Here is a 13,591-nt window from a genome sequence, read left to right on the forward strand (position 1 = left end):
AAGAAAGAAAGAAAGAAAGAAAGAAAGAAAGAAAGAAGAGAAAGGAAAGAGAAAGAAAAGAAAGGAAAAGGAAAGAAGGGAAAAGAGAAAAAAGAAAGCAGATTTCATTTGATTCAGTAGGAGCCTTTGAGCTGATATAGGCTGTTTGGATTGACCAGGAACGAGATGCTCTTGCCCGAGGTAGTTGGCCTTCGTGGGGAGGTAGTGATTTTTCTAGTCATCAGAAAGCTCCAATTTGGATTCTGTTTAACCAATAACAGTCGTTATGTTATGATATTGCCAGCAGTACTGCCATTTTGGAGTCTGATTTGGACCTAACACTTTAGGGTAATAAAGATCTATAGCTGCAACAGCAGCAGACAACTCTGTAACTAAATCAAATATCATCTAATTGCATATTTTAAACGAATGAGTCATATGGTGTATATATTACATCTCAAAAAATCTGGGTTTTAGCTGTCTTTTATTTCTCAAGGTTAACAGAGTACTAAGGTACTTTTCAAGGTATTTTTCAAGGTTAACAGAGTACTAAGGAAGACAACTAACAAACAGCTACACAACAGTAAATGCTATGCATGGTGATTTGAATGAGAAATGTCCTTCATATGTTCAATATTGATCACTAGACTTCTAATTGACGGTGCTGTTTGGGGAGGTTAATTGAACTTTTAGAAGGAAGTTTTGAGGGTTTATTGTCTCATTCTATTTCTTACTCACTCTCTCTGCCTCCTGTGTGGGATGAAAATGGGATCAGTCAGCCTCTTGCTCCTGCTGCCTGCCATGCCACCCCATCCCCACCTACCTGTGTGAATGCATGGTCATTAGGGGGTGGTGACCCTTAAGAGGGATCAGGAGGTGTGGCCTTGTGGGAAGAAGTGTATCATTGTGGGTGGGCTTTGGAGTTTCAAATACTCAAGACAAGCTCCATGCCTCTCCCTCTCTCTTCCCGCTACCTCCCAATATGGAGGTAGAACTCTCAGCCACCTCTTCTGCACTGTGTCTGTCTGAGCATGCCTGTTGCCATGGTCCTGTCATGATGATAAGGGACTCAACCTCTGCACTGTAAGGCAGCCCTAATTAAATGTCCTTTATAAGAGTTACTTTGGTCGCAGTGTTCTTCACAGCAATAGAACATAGAATAGAATAGAATAGAATAGAATAGAATAGAATAGAATAGAATAGAATAGAATAGAATAGAATAGAATAGAATAGAATAGAATAGAACTAAAACAAAGTCTTTCAAAATGTTCAAGAAGCAGCGAGTATATTTCGTTAGACAAGACTCTGCTAGAATTTAAAATTTCTGAAGGACCATATTTTCAAACTTAAACCAAAAGATGACAGAAGATTAAGATGTTTATATGTTCAACATTTAAAATTAGAAGTCATTACAGATTCAATTGTTGTAGTTAGGGTTAGTATTGCTATGATGAAACACCATGACTAAAACCAACTTAGGGAAGAAAAGTTTTATTTGGCTTATACTTTCATATTATAGTCCACCATTGAAGAGAGTCAGGACAGGAACTCAAGCAGGGCAGGAACCTGGAGGCAGGAGTTGGAACTGACTCAGAGCCCATGAAAGGATGCTGCTTATTGACTTGCTCCTCATGGCTTACTCAGCCTGCTTTCTTATGGAACTCAGTTGCCGAGCCAGGGACAATACCACCCACAATAGGCTAGACCTCCTCCATGAATCACTAGTTAAGAAAATGCCCTGTACCTTGCCTATAGCCCCATCTTATGATCAAATGAAGGCATTTTCTCTTTTGAGGGTTCCTCCTCTTCTCTGACATCAAACTAACCAGCACACAATACAGAATCCAGATGTAAAACTAGTGATTTTTAAAATTACATTTTTATTGTGTGTGGGTCTAGCTGTCTGCTGGAAGACAATCGTAGAGTCAATTTTCTTCCTTCTATTCTGTAGTTCTTGGGACCAAATTCAGTCATCAGGCTCAGCAACAGGTGCCTTGACCCACTGAGCCCTCATGTCTTTTCTAAGAAAATAAAATGAGTTGCTTTGTCATGTGTGCTTAACATTTGTGAGGGTGACAGAGCTGAGGACAGAGAACGCTGCGCTTTGGTGCGTGCAGGACTAGCTCCATAGGCTCTCTCTTCTTTCTTAACTGTTTGAAGTTATTGATATCTGTGAGTCCTCCTCCTGCTCCCTGCCTTCCTTTAGTCTCTTCTTTCCTTCCTTTGTCTCTGCTCGTTTCTTCTTTACAGTCCCTGATTTGGTCCTGGCATGTCTAAATGAATCTGTTGATTATTAGATGACTTGGTATAAGTTCTGTATAGTTTTGCATATGTAAATTTATAATGATTTATTATATCCAATTCCAATTTTAAATCAGAGCCTGTGTATACTTTTTGGCCTGACTGCTCTTTGGTGGAGTAGCCAAGATTTGACAGCAGTTTGTAGACACTCCTACCTGGGAGCTGAGCAGCACAGCCAATGACATAGAAGGAGAAATCCCCTGGTTTTTCAGAACAATCATGACACGGGTTCTCCCTTCTGGTTTTCATAATTTGATTGTAACAATCACGAGAGACCTCAATCTGCCCCCAAGAACACATTCCTGGTAAGACTCTTGTTCATATAGAAGTGAACTTATTTTTATTTATTGTAACTTAAAAAAAAATCAGAAAGCAAAATGGTTATCCTTGTTGTCTTTGAGCAAATAAACCTGAAAACCAGAAATGATCTGCAGGCTATGGGACACTTCACCCGCTCTGTGTTCTATACTTCCAGTGGATTGGATGTGTGACACTTTCTAAGAATGAGTATTTGCGATAACCAGCACTTGTGACTGGTAGTTATTAGGGTGTCTCTGAGACTTCCAGTGACATTTACACTGGAAGGTGGAGCCATGTTATACGATACATTCTGGTGAGAAGTTATAGTAGGAGTGCTTGTAAGTAAAGCAGTTCAGTGGCAAGTGAGTACAGAGAGGACTAAGTTCAGGTCAAGGAGTATCATTCTTCAAACCTATAAAACAGGAAATTGATCTTACAAAGAAGTCAGAACCCAGTTATTAGGGGGGCATTATCTATAGCTTTGTTTTGTAATAGCATTGAGGATCTAAAGAAAGGATGCTGAGACGCTGGTCTCCTTGAGCCACCATGCATGGTCACTTCCTCCAAGACAGAGGACACTTTTGGCTAATAATGCTGACAGATATAATAACACAGGGTGAGAAATCCCTCAAGAGATGAGATCAAAGGCACTGGGTTTAGAATGCTGAGAACTAGCACATTGTGTGCCAGGGAAGCATGACAACCTCCTCTCCAGGAGAACCCAAAATGTCAAAACATGCAGGAGGCAGTCCTCTTAGGAAGAAGAGAGTGTGATTTGTTGGGGTCCTAACCCTTGTTCTAGTGTCCTTGCTGCAAGAGGCCTGGTGATATCTGTCTCTGTCTCTTTTTTCCTTCTATAAACTCAGGCTCAGGTGCCTCATTCTGAATTCCAACAAAGGGAAATCGATGTGGGCTAGATAGAGTTGAGAATAGTGAGTAATGACAAGAAATAGCCACGAATTCAGCATCTACTGCAAGGTGTGGCTACTTTTCAGAATATATGAATAATTCTTCAACAAAAAGACTAGCAGGTTGCTCTATAATTCAAGATTCAGCTATTTCTTGCCTTCAAGAGGTGTTTGTTTTACCTTGCTGGTGAAAATAAGCAGGGCCTTAGAGTAAACAGATGGGAGAAGTCATTCCATGCACAGAGAACCAGGAAGCAAGCAGGTATCAGTGTACTAATTTCATACAAAGTAGGCTTCAAGTCAACAGCAGCGAGGAGAGGGAACAGCTACTTCATACTGATCAAGGGAACACTTCACTAAGATGATACAGCAGCTCAGTGTGTGTTTACTGGATTTCAGCAATCCAGCTTCATAAAATAAACAGGACTGTATGTTAAGATGCAGATCGACCTTAACATAGCTGTAGTGAGTGACTTCAGCACTCCATGCATTCCAATATATGAGCTATCAAGACAGAAAAAATTCAACAGAGAAGCATTAGAGTTAAATAATATTCTAGATCAAAAGGATCTAAAAAACATCTACAGAACCCAAACAAACAAACAAACAAACTCTCCAAACTCTCCAAAATGCTCATTCTCACCAATGCATGGAGTCTTTCTTTCTCTAAAATAGGCTGTATTTTAGGTCATAAATCAAATCATAACAGATACAAGAACATTGAAATGATTGTTGGCATTCTCTCTACTCACCGTAGAATAAAACTAAAAATCAACAGCAAGAGAAACCACAGAGCATGTATATGCAAATGCATGGAGATTGAACAACATGATGAGCTGGTGAACAAAAAAAAAATGGGGAAGCCTCAGGAAATCTAACACACACACATCCCCTCTGGCCTCCACAGGTACCCACACTCATGCACATATACCCCCACACATATGCACATACATGTGTGCACAAAAACAAAAAGAAAGTATCTTTTAAAAGAGAAAAAATAACGATAATCCCCATAGAAACACAAAAGACCCCAAGTAGGCAAAGCAATCCCAGTTAAACACTGTAAACTAAAAATCCCCAACAACCCAAACAACAATCGGGCTAAAGAAATGAACAGCTCTGCAGTTATAAAGAAAACACACAACACACACACACACACACACACACACACCCTTATTTAACAGGGAAATAAAACCACCTTTTAATTTCATCTTAGCCTAGCCTAGGCAGAATGGTTACCACTAATAGGCCCATAGTGGCTCACGGACACTGAACTACCAACCAAGAGAGCATGCCTGGGATAGACCTAGGCCCTCCGCACATGTTCCAGTTGTGCAGTTGGGTCTGAGTCTCCATGCAAGACTCAAAAAGCCAGAGCTGGGGCTGTCCCTGACTCTACTGCCTGCCTTCAGATCCCTTTCCCCTAACTGGGCTACCTTGTCTTCCTCAAGAGAAGAAGATGTGACTGTTATTACTGCAACTTCATGTGCCAAGGCTGGTTGATATCCATGGGAGACCTCCCATTTTCTAAGGAGAATAGAAGGAGTGAATGCGTGGGTGGAAAGGACTAGGAGGAGAGGAGGGAGTGGAAGCTGCAATCAGGATGTAGAGTCAATAAATAAAAATGCAAACAAACAAAAGATAACAACTCTTGTTGGTGAGAATACTGAAAAAAGCTAGCCTGTGTCTACAGCTGACTGGATTGTAAATTAGCCTGTCAGGTATGGAATCAGTGTGGGCAGTCCTTTAAGGAACATACTAGAATTACCACATTAATAGTACTATTTGGTTTTCTAAATAGGAAATGATATTCTGGCAATTACCAAGAGATGGGTGCTGAAATCCCTGGCTCTCACAGACTTACTGTTTCTTTCCCCAGTATTGTCAAGCTGTGCTTAATGATTCTGAGGCTCTGATATTAGATACAAAACCATTTAGAATTGTTATGGCCTCTTGATGAATTGTATTTCTGGTCATTACAAGAAGACTTTATCCATGCTAATTACTTTCTTTGATGTATACTTGATCAGCCTGACTTTCATATTTAAAGCGGGTTTCTCATAAACATCATATAGCTTTTGAGTTCTCTGAATTGAAGGGCTCTGCTTTATACTCAATATAGCTACAGCAATAACTATAACATGATATTATTAAGTTCCCAAGCTTCCATACTAGACAGGGACACGGTGGAACGACATCCTCTTTCCTGTCCTCTATTCCAGTCTCTTCAGACTTCCTCTTAGTCCTGTTGCGGCCTGCTTGGCTGAGCCCATCCTCCCCGCCCACCACCATCTTCTTGGCACTCGGCCTCTTGGTGTGGACCCAGGGGTCATCCCTGCCACCCCGTCAGCCTTTCTTTTTGGCCCATCTCCTTTCTTTTGTGACCTTCTCATCAACCTGAAGGACGGCTCAGTACTAGGGACCTCACATCTGCCACGCTTGGCTGGGACCCAGATTGGACAAGTGGAACCAAGGAATGGAACACCCATCTAACAAAGACAAGACCAGGTATCTACATTGGGGAATGGAAGCCTAGATCCCAGTGTAAAGTCACAAATATGAATAACCAAGATGACACCTCCTCCAGAAGCCAGCAACCCTGCTGTGTTAGGCTCTGGGAAAAGCACAAGACAAGGACTTCAAAATTATTAATATAGCAAAGGACTTAAAAAGGATCAAAATAAATGCCTATGAAGACCATGAAAGGACAAACAGTTGAACGAAATAATGAAAACAATTAAAGACATGAAAGGAGAATTTAACAAAGAAATAGAATCACTAAAGAAAACCCAAACTTAGAAAAGACAGAAATAAAAACCTAAGCAAGTCAAACGAAAGCCTCAGAGATAAGCCTCACCAACAGATTAAAAGACACAGAAAAGACAATTTCAGGTCTTGAAGTCAAGGAAGAAGAAACGAATCTCAATCAAAGAAATGTCAAATTAATAAAAAACAAACAAAAAACAATAACAACAACAAAAAACCCACCTAGGCACAAAACATTCAAAAAATCTAGGATACTATAGAAAGACCAAACCAACAAATATAGGTTAGAGGAAAGAGAGGAATCCCAGGTGAAAGAAACTGAAAATATTTCAAAAATATATTTAATTTAATTAGAATTATAGCATGACCCCTTCCAGTCCTTCTCAGATACCCTTCCTAAAACCTCTACCATGGCCCTAAATTCTAAAGCCTCATCTTTTAAATTATATTTGTTACATACAAATATAATCACACACACGCATGCGTGTGTGTGTGTGTATGTGTGTGTGTGTGTGTGTGTGTGATCCTGAATAGAAGAAAAATTTCTTCAATCTAAAGAAAGGGAACATATCGGGCACAGGACAGGACCAGAATAGAAACTCCTCATGACACATAATAATGGAAAGGCTAAATATGCAGAACAAAGAAATGTTATTAAAAACTGCAAGGGAATAAGCCCTTTCCTCCACAAGTTTCCTTTAATGAGTGCTTTAAGAGCAAGAGAGCTGACTGGAATTTAAAATATATATATTCATTCAATTTGATTAAATGGGATAAAGATTTGAAAGGATTGACTGCAATTTTGAAAAACAATCCACTGGTTAAGATGTGAACGAGCAAACAGTATTTCATGCTACATAGCCCCGCTTCCTCAGCCGTAGGTTGTGAACTTATATAGAGTAACAAAACAAACAAACAAACAAAAAACTTTAGTAACAGTAAAAGGCTTCTCAATGCATAACGGCCAAGTTAGTTCTAAATCAGGCATGCAGTGAAGCTCTCATTCCTTTACACTTCTTTCAGGAGCCCATGCCTGGTTCAATCCTGCCTCCTGTCTCATTTCTTAACCCTTCTCTCAAATGAACTGAGTTTTAGATGGCCTTGCAGTGCCCCATGCACTTAGTGGGGATTAAAGGCCCTCGCGCTGTCCCAGGTCGCTTAAAAATAGATGTATTTGTTTTTATTTTATGTGTGTGAGTGTCTTGCCTGCCTAGGAGTCTATGTATCTCATGAGGGCCTGGTGCCTGTGGAGGCCAGACATAAGCGATGGATCACCTGGAGCTGAGGTTACAGCATGGTGCAAACCACTATGATGGCTACTGGGAGCCAAACCCTGGTCCTCTGCAAGAACAGCAGATGCCCTTCATAGCTGAACTATCTCTCTGCCTCCATTCCCAGATCATTTTTAAACAATATGTTTATAATTCCTTGAGAACTTTATAAAATGTATTTTGAACATAATTACCCCTTCCCCAGCTCCTCCCATAATTACCTTCTCTATCCTCTTATCCCTTTCCTATCAACTTTCAGATTTCTTTCTTTCTTTTTTCGCTCCCTGAGGAGTCCAGTTGATAGTGCCCAGCTAGTCTTGGGAGCGAGGTCTACCCTGGAGTGTAGTCATGCCCACTAGAGATTACATCATTAAAAAACAAACAAACAAATAAACAAACAAGCAAACTAAACCAAACCAAACCAAACCCCAAACCAAACCAAACCAAACCAAACCAAACCAAACCAAACCAAGACATTAACTTTCCCTTTCCCATAAACTATCAAACACCCCAGGCAGTACCAAAGCTATGGTGAGATTTTGTGCCTTACATCTTTTTTCTCCTCTTTGTTTTTCTAGTTGTCTTCCCACACAGCCACTCTTCTGCTTCTCATCCTTCTTCAGTCCATCTCTTCCTGACTCTAGCTTATTCTTATCCACTGTGTTTCCATCCTGCCAGCACAGGGTATTGTCAGAACCAAACAAAGGTCTCAGTAACTCTTCAATGGCATGTATTCCCTCTAATCGTTACATTAAAAATAAAATGACTTTGCCAGGCAGGTGTCAGGCTCCCTGAACTGGCTCCTGCCCCCTGCATCTCTAGGTTTGTTTGTCTACTGCTACTTGGTGCAAACCACCTATCAGGAGGGACGTTACAACTCTCTAAACAGTGGGCACCTCTGCTTCTGAGTTTCGGGATAAGCTGTGTTCTCTGCCTGGTCCATCTTCTGTGGCTGTTTCTCATCCCTCTGCTCATCTGTCACCAGCCTCCTCAAGTGTCATTCGTGCCCAGTTTCATTAAGACATCTCTCTTCTGTTAATGACAGTGTCATTGTCACACATTTATCTCCAACTACACCACACACTTCCTGTGCCCCCCCTTTTTTACATGTTTGGATTTCTACAATGGTCATTATTTTTACATTCTAATAAGAAGGTTTTGATAGAACATTTGATGAAATTGGTAGAATTTACCAGCGGAGGAGCAAGTCATGGAAGAAAATTGGATGACAAGGTAGATATTTTTGTAACCATTTTTAATCATCTGAGGGACTTTGTGGAAATGAGTTGAGATGTCCATCTGGTGGAGGTTGCCAGAAGCAGATTTCCTCCACCATCAAATAGCTGAATAGGAAAAAAATTAACGAGTCACTTCTGCATCTCTTCAGAAAGGGCTCCCTCACCTGGGTAGGACCAAATTTCTGTTAGAAGACTGAATTCCTTCCTGGAGTGTTAGAGCTGATGGTCCACTGAGGTCTCTTTCACTCTTTTGGGTTTCACTATTATTTTGTGAAGTGAGATATTGACTCCACACCTATGCCTTGAGAACAGTTTGGCACAGCGCTCTTCAGAGGTGTCTATGGGAGCCAGAGGATGCAGGTGTAGGCTCAGCTCTTGTGAGGGATGCTTGACAAGGAGACTTTTCTTCTTCCTGTCTTTCTTCTTCTCAGTGGGATCCTACCCCTGGCAGAGCATGTGTAACCATGTAATGTAAGGGGACAAGCTTTGTGGATCCTGTATCTTTCTGAACATATTCTGCAATACATTCCCTTTCATTGTTGACTTACCAGTGTAAGGAGGATGAGAGATGTGCAATCACATTTTATGTCACCTTTGCAGCCTTAGTATGATCCGCATGGATGATTGTTAAACTAAATTAAATTTAGGCAATAGATAAACAGGCACACACAATCCAATTTATTCCCACAATCAACTAGAAGGATTGAAACAAACAACGTAAACATGGAACCTCAGTATACTCTGGCACACACAAAACCAGTTTCTAAAGTGTGGCCGAGTGGCAACGCTGACCAGTCTAGAAGGTAGGTGTGCCAATCACAGGGTGGGAAGGTGGAATGTGCCCTGAGAAGCAAAATCAGCCTCACACGCTGAACCCCTATGTCCTGAGTTACACTCAAATGGTCCTGAGAGGGATCTGTCAGTCAGCACAGCTGGATTGCAGAGAATATTGGAAACCCAAGGAACTCAGCTCATTTTCCATGCTGTCCAGAATCACACATAGGTCAAGCTGGGAAACAGAATTTACAAGGCAAGAATATCTCTGCCTCCTTGGTACGCACCCGAAAGTGGAATTAGCTGACAATACAGAAGAATAGCAACTAGGTTCATCAGCAGGCTTTCGTATTTTTGACTTTCCAGAGTTTTCTTTCTCCTTTGGTTTCTATAGCAAGCATCTCAGAGTACCCACTGAGAAGCTATTCATCCGGAAAGCCCCTAAAGGGGCTAGGTTATATCTGAAGACAGCAACGGTTGCTTTTCTATTTGAAGACAGAGAGAGGCCTGAGAGATAGAGAGATAGAGCTAGAGATTAGTGGATGAAGGTAATGGTGGCTGGGATGCAGAGAGACATTGCTTGCAGGTGGGGGCAGACCAGTTAGTGACAGTCAGAAATCCAGCAGGAACCTTGACAGCACTGCCTCAGCCCCTCTGCTCTTGTGCAGCAACAGAGATGGGCAATCAGGAGAAGCTTCTTGAACACTGGATCAAAGAAAGGCACCCTGCCTTCTAGCTGACAGCATTGCACATGTTTCATGTTCCAGAAAGTTTCCAGTCAAGGCTGCAGCTGACAGACTTTTCTAACAGGGAACATATGTGCCCCCATTTGCCCTCCTTGTTCCAAGAGAAACAAAGTCACCACTCTATATGACATCAAAATCCCAATGATATTCTTTCTTTCTCATTCTTTCATATACAAGACTGTAATTCCTCCTCCACTCCTGTTCATGCATATATATATACATATACACATACACGTACATACACACACACACATACACGCACATGTACACATACATATACATGAATGAAATCAGATCTAATAGACATAGACATCTCTTTGTACCTTTTTCTCTAATATTTTATGGACTAATAATTAACTTCCCCTTTGTCCCCAGATTTGATATTTTAAATTTCAGGCCACCTTAATAAGACGAAGGGTTTGGTTGTTTATTTCTAACTGCCACTAGCCCAATAGGAAATGTCAACCAGGCATTCCAAACAATCTTTGGGACCAGAGAGTCATTCAGATATAAGTGAAATGACTTCCAGTTGTTCACAGTGGTAACACTGAAGGGAATAAAAGACACCTGGAAGTGCAGAGCTTGCTAAAAACAAAACCGGCCTCCTTGCTTTCTAATTGTAGCTTGTGTTAGCTTTCTTCCTAACGTGGAGGTGTTGCCAAGGCAATGGTTTAGCAATCTTCTGCATGGCTGCTTTCTACAGCCATCCACACACTTTACAGACGTTAATCTCCTCAATACACCTTTGCAATACAAAAAGATGGCTTTTTGTTTTAAAATATATATGGTAGGGAGAAAAATTAGAAAAATAATCTTTCTAGGTTTTATCTACATCCCAGGGCACAGGGCCAGCACCCATCATGGATTTTGGCATGGCCTCAGGATCTTAGCACAGTACCAGGGAAACGGATGGGGAAGGGAGAACAAGAGAACAGGACACGTGAAGGGGATGTATGTAATAACTCAGCTCAGGGACACAGCTTTTGGTCATTGTGGGAAGTCCAACTATTGAGGCCAGGTAGAAGTCAGGAGGCAGAAGCCCCCAAAGGAGCCAGAGACAAAGGACATAGTTAGCAAAGCCCACAGCCAAAGCACAAGACTGGAACCAAGAGTTCTGCGATTGAGCAGAACTGTCAGGTGTCAGCATCCAGAAGGGGCTCTAGTGAGCACTGTGTGCAGTGATACCCACTCATCCCCATTATGGAGCACTTCTTTGGAAAGTGTTCTTATATGTGGCTCTAGGGCTGGAGTCACAGGAAGCTGTTTAAAACCTTGCTCTAGAAGACGACAAATTAATAAGACTCCCATGTAGATATCTCTGGAGTCATAATGCTTACCGAAGTCATACTACTGAGATATCGAAGAAGGATCTATCTCAAAGCAGGCAAATGCAGTACTGAGGTTGCAGAATTTTAGCAGGTGTTCATTTATAGGGACTAAAGATGCAGAGTCCTGTAGACTCAGAGAGCCAAAAGGCCCATGCCTGCTGAGGCAGCACTGGGCACAAACACAAGAACACTTGGAGTTGGCAAATCCATGCGGTTGGTAGGGCTCCTTGAAACCAATTACCCATTAATATTTAGAAACTCTCTGGCATCTTCTATAATAGGATGGATAAAAATAACCATAACCCGATGAAACAAACATTTTGCTCAAAACCATAGTAAAAGCATTTATTTTTATCCATTTCCTGGCCGGAACATTCTAAGCACCATCACAAGAAGATCCATTTCAAAAAGAGCTGAGCGGAAGTTCTGCAAGGACTCGTCCAATGAATAGGTGGTGTCAGAATTGACAGTGGGGAGAAAAGACTGGCATGAACTCCACCAGAGTACTCAGTAGTCTTTATTTTAGATTTATTTAGTAGAGGCAGTAACAAGTATACAATGTATACTATATGTATGAGTAACAGTGTATGCAACATACGCTTGTTTCCACATCTTCTACACAACTTGTATTGAGTGCCCACAAGTGATCCTCTGGAGGCCAGCATTTAAGCCATTCTGCAGGACTCTGATCTTAACCGGGTGAGATGACAAGGAAAACATGTGATCAAAAGGAACCATGTAAAACCACTTGATTCTGATTAAGACTGACGACAAAGCCAGGCTCAAAATCTGCATTTTTGACCTAAGCAGGAACTCTCCGGCCTTTCAGATCTGGATGTGATTTTTTCTTTCTTTCATTTTTCCCATGGGGCTCTACAGTTTGGTTTGCATCCCTCTGCTTTTGGAGTTGTCATCTGTTATCCAGACTGACGGTTGGCTGAAGACTTGCTTTAATAATTCCTGAGGACTAGAATCCTTTCTGGTCTCTCCTTTGTCTTGGTCATCTCAGTGAGGTAGATAGAGGACAACATGCTTTTTGTCAGTGAAATACATCAAGAGGTTTGAGATACCTGAGACACCCTAACACTGAAATACTTATATTTCCAGTCAATACACAGCGAGCTAAATAGTGATACAGGGTAGGCTCTGTGGTAAAGCCCTGGTTCTGGCAGTCTGGGTACCAAAAGAGCAACTTCTCCCCAGATCCACCAGAATGTCATGTTGATTTATGTGAGCTGCTGAATGCCTTGCCTTTCAAACTGCAAAGAAGAGAAAGCATCTAATGGATAAGACGAAATCCTAAGTGTATACAATGTACAAATGCGTACAAAATGAAATTTTGAATTCATGTGTGTATAAAATGCTTACAGCATTTGTTGGTAATTATGATAACAACTACTGCACATTGTCTATGTAACTGTAGAACATGGTTCTTTTCATTTCTAAGAAGTATCAGATAACAGAACAGAAAAGGGCCTCATGGGGACAGGTTGTTGCTTCAGGATTCTTTAGCATTGACTGTAACAAGTTCTGTGTCTGTGTCGGGCTCAGATCCCCAGTCTTCTCAGCCCAGAAGAAACCCTCATTAATTTTCAGAGAGGGAGGAGGAAAGTGCCTCCTCCCATAGCCAGTTCCTCTCCCTGAGCAAACAACACTGTGTCTCAAAGGTAATGCAAACCACTAGGTCTACAGCCAACTTCAATACATGGTTTCTTCCTGAAGCCAATAGCTGGGCCCGCTCCATGTGCTGGGCCCACCTCTCCGGATAAACAATATTTTCATTTAGGTGCACACAGAAGCCAAAGAAAAGAGAAAGGGGTGTATGAGAGAATCCTACAGGGGACCTTGCAAGTGACCCAAGGGCTAAGCCTGAGGCTGGCTGGCTGCCCCACTGTATACCACCAGTGTTTATGTATACCACCCTCCTAGACTCTGCACTCCTGGACTCTTCAGTGTGACTTTGGCACTAGCTATTTCCCC

The sequence above is a fragment of the Grammomys surdaster genome, unplaced genomic scaffold (genome assembly GCF_004785775.1).
Source record: "Grammomys surdaster isolate TR1022 unplaced genomic scaffold, NIH_TR_1.0 125985, whole genome shotgun sequence".
In the NCBI taxonomy this organism is placed as follows: domain Eukaryota; kingdom Metazoa; phylum Chordata; class Mammalia; order Rodentia; family Muridae; genus Grammomys; species Grammomys surdaster.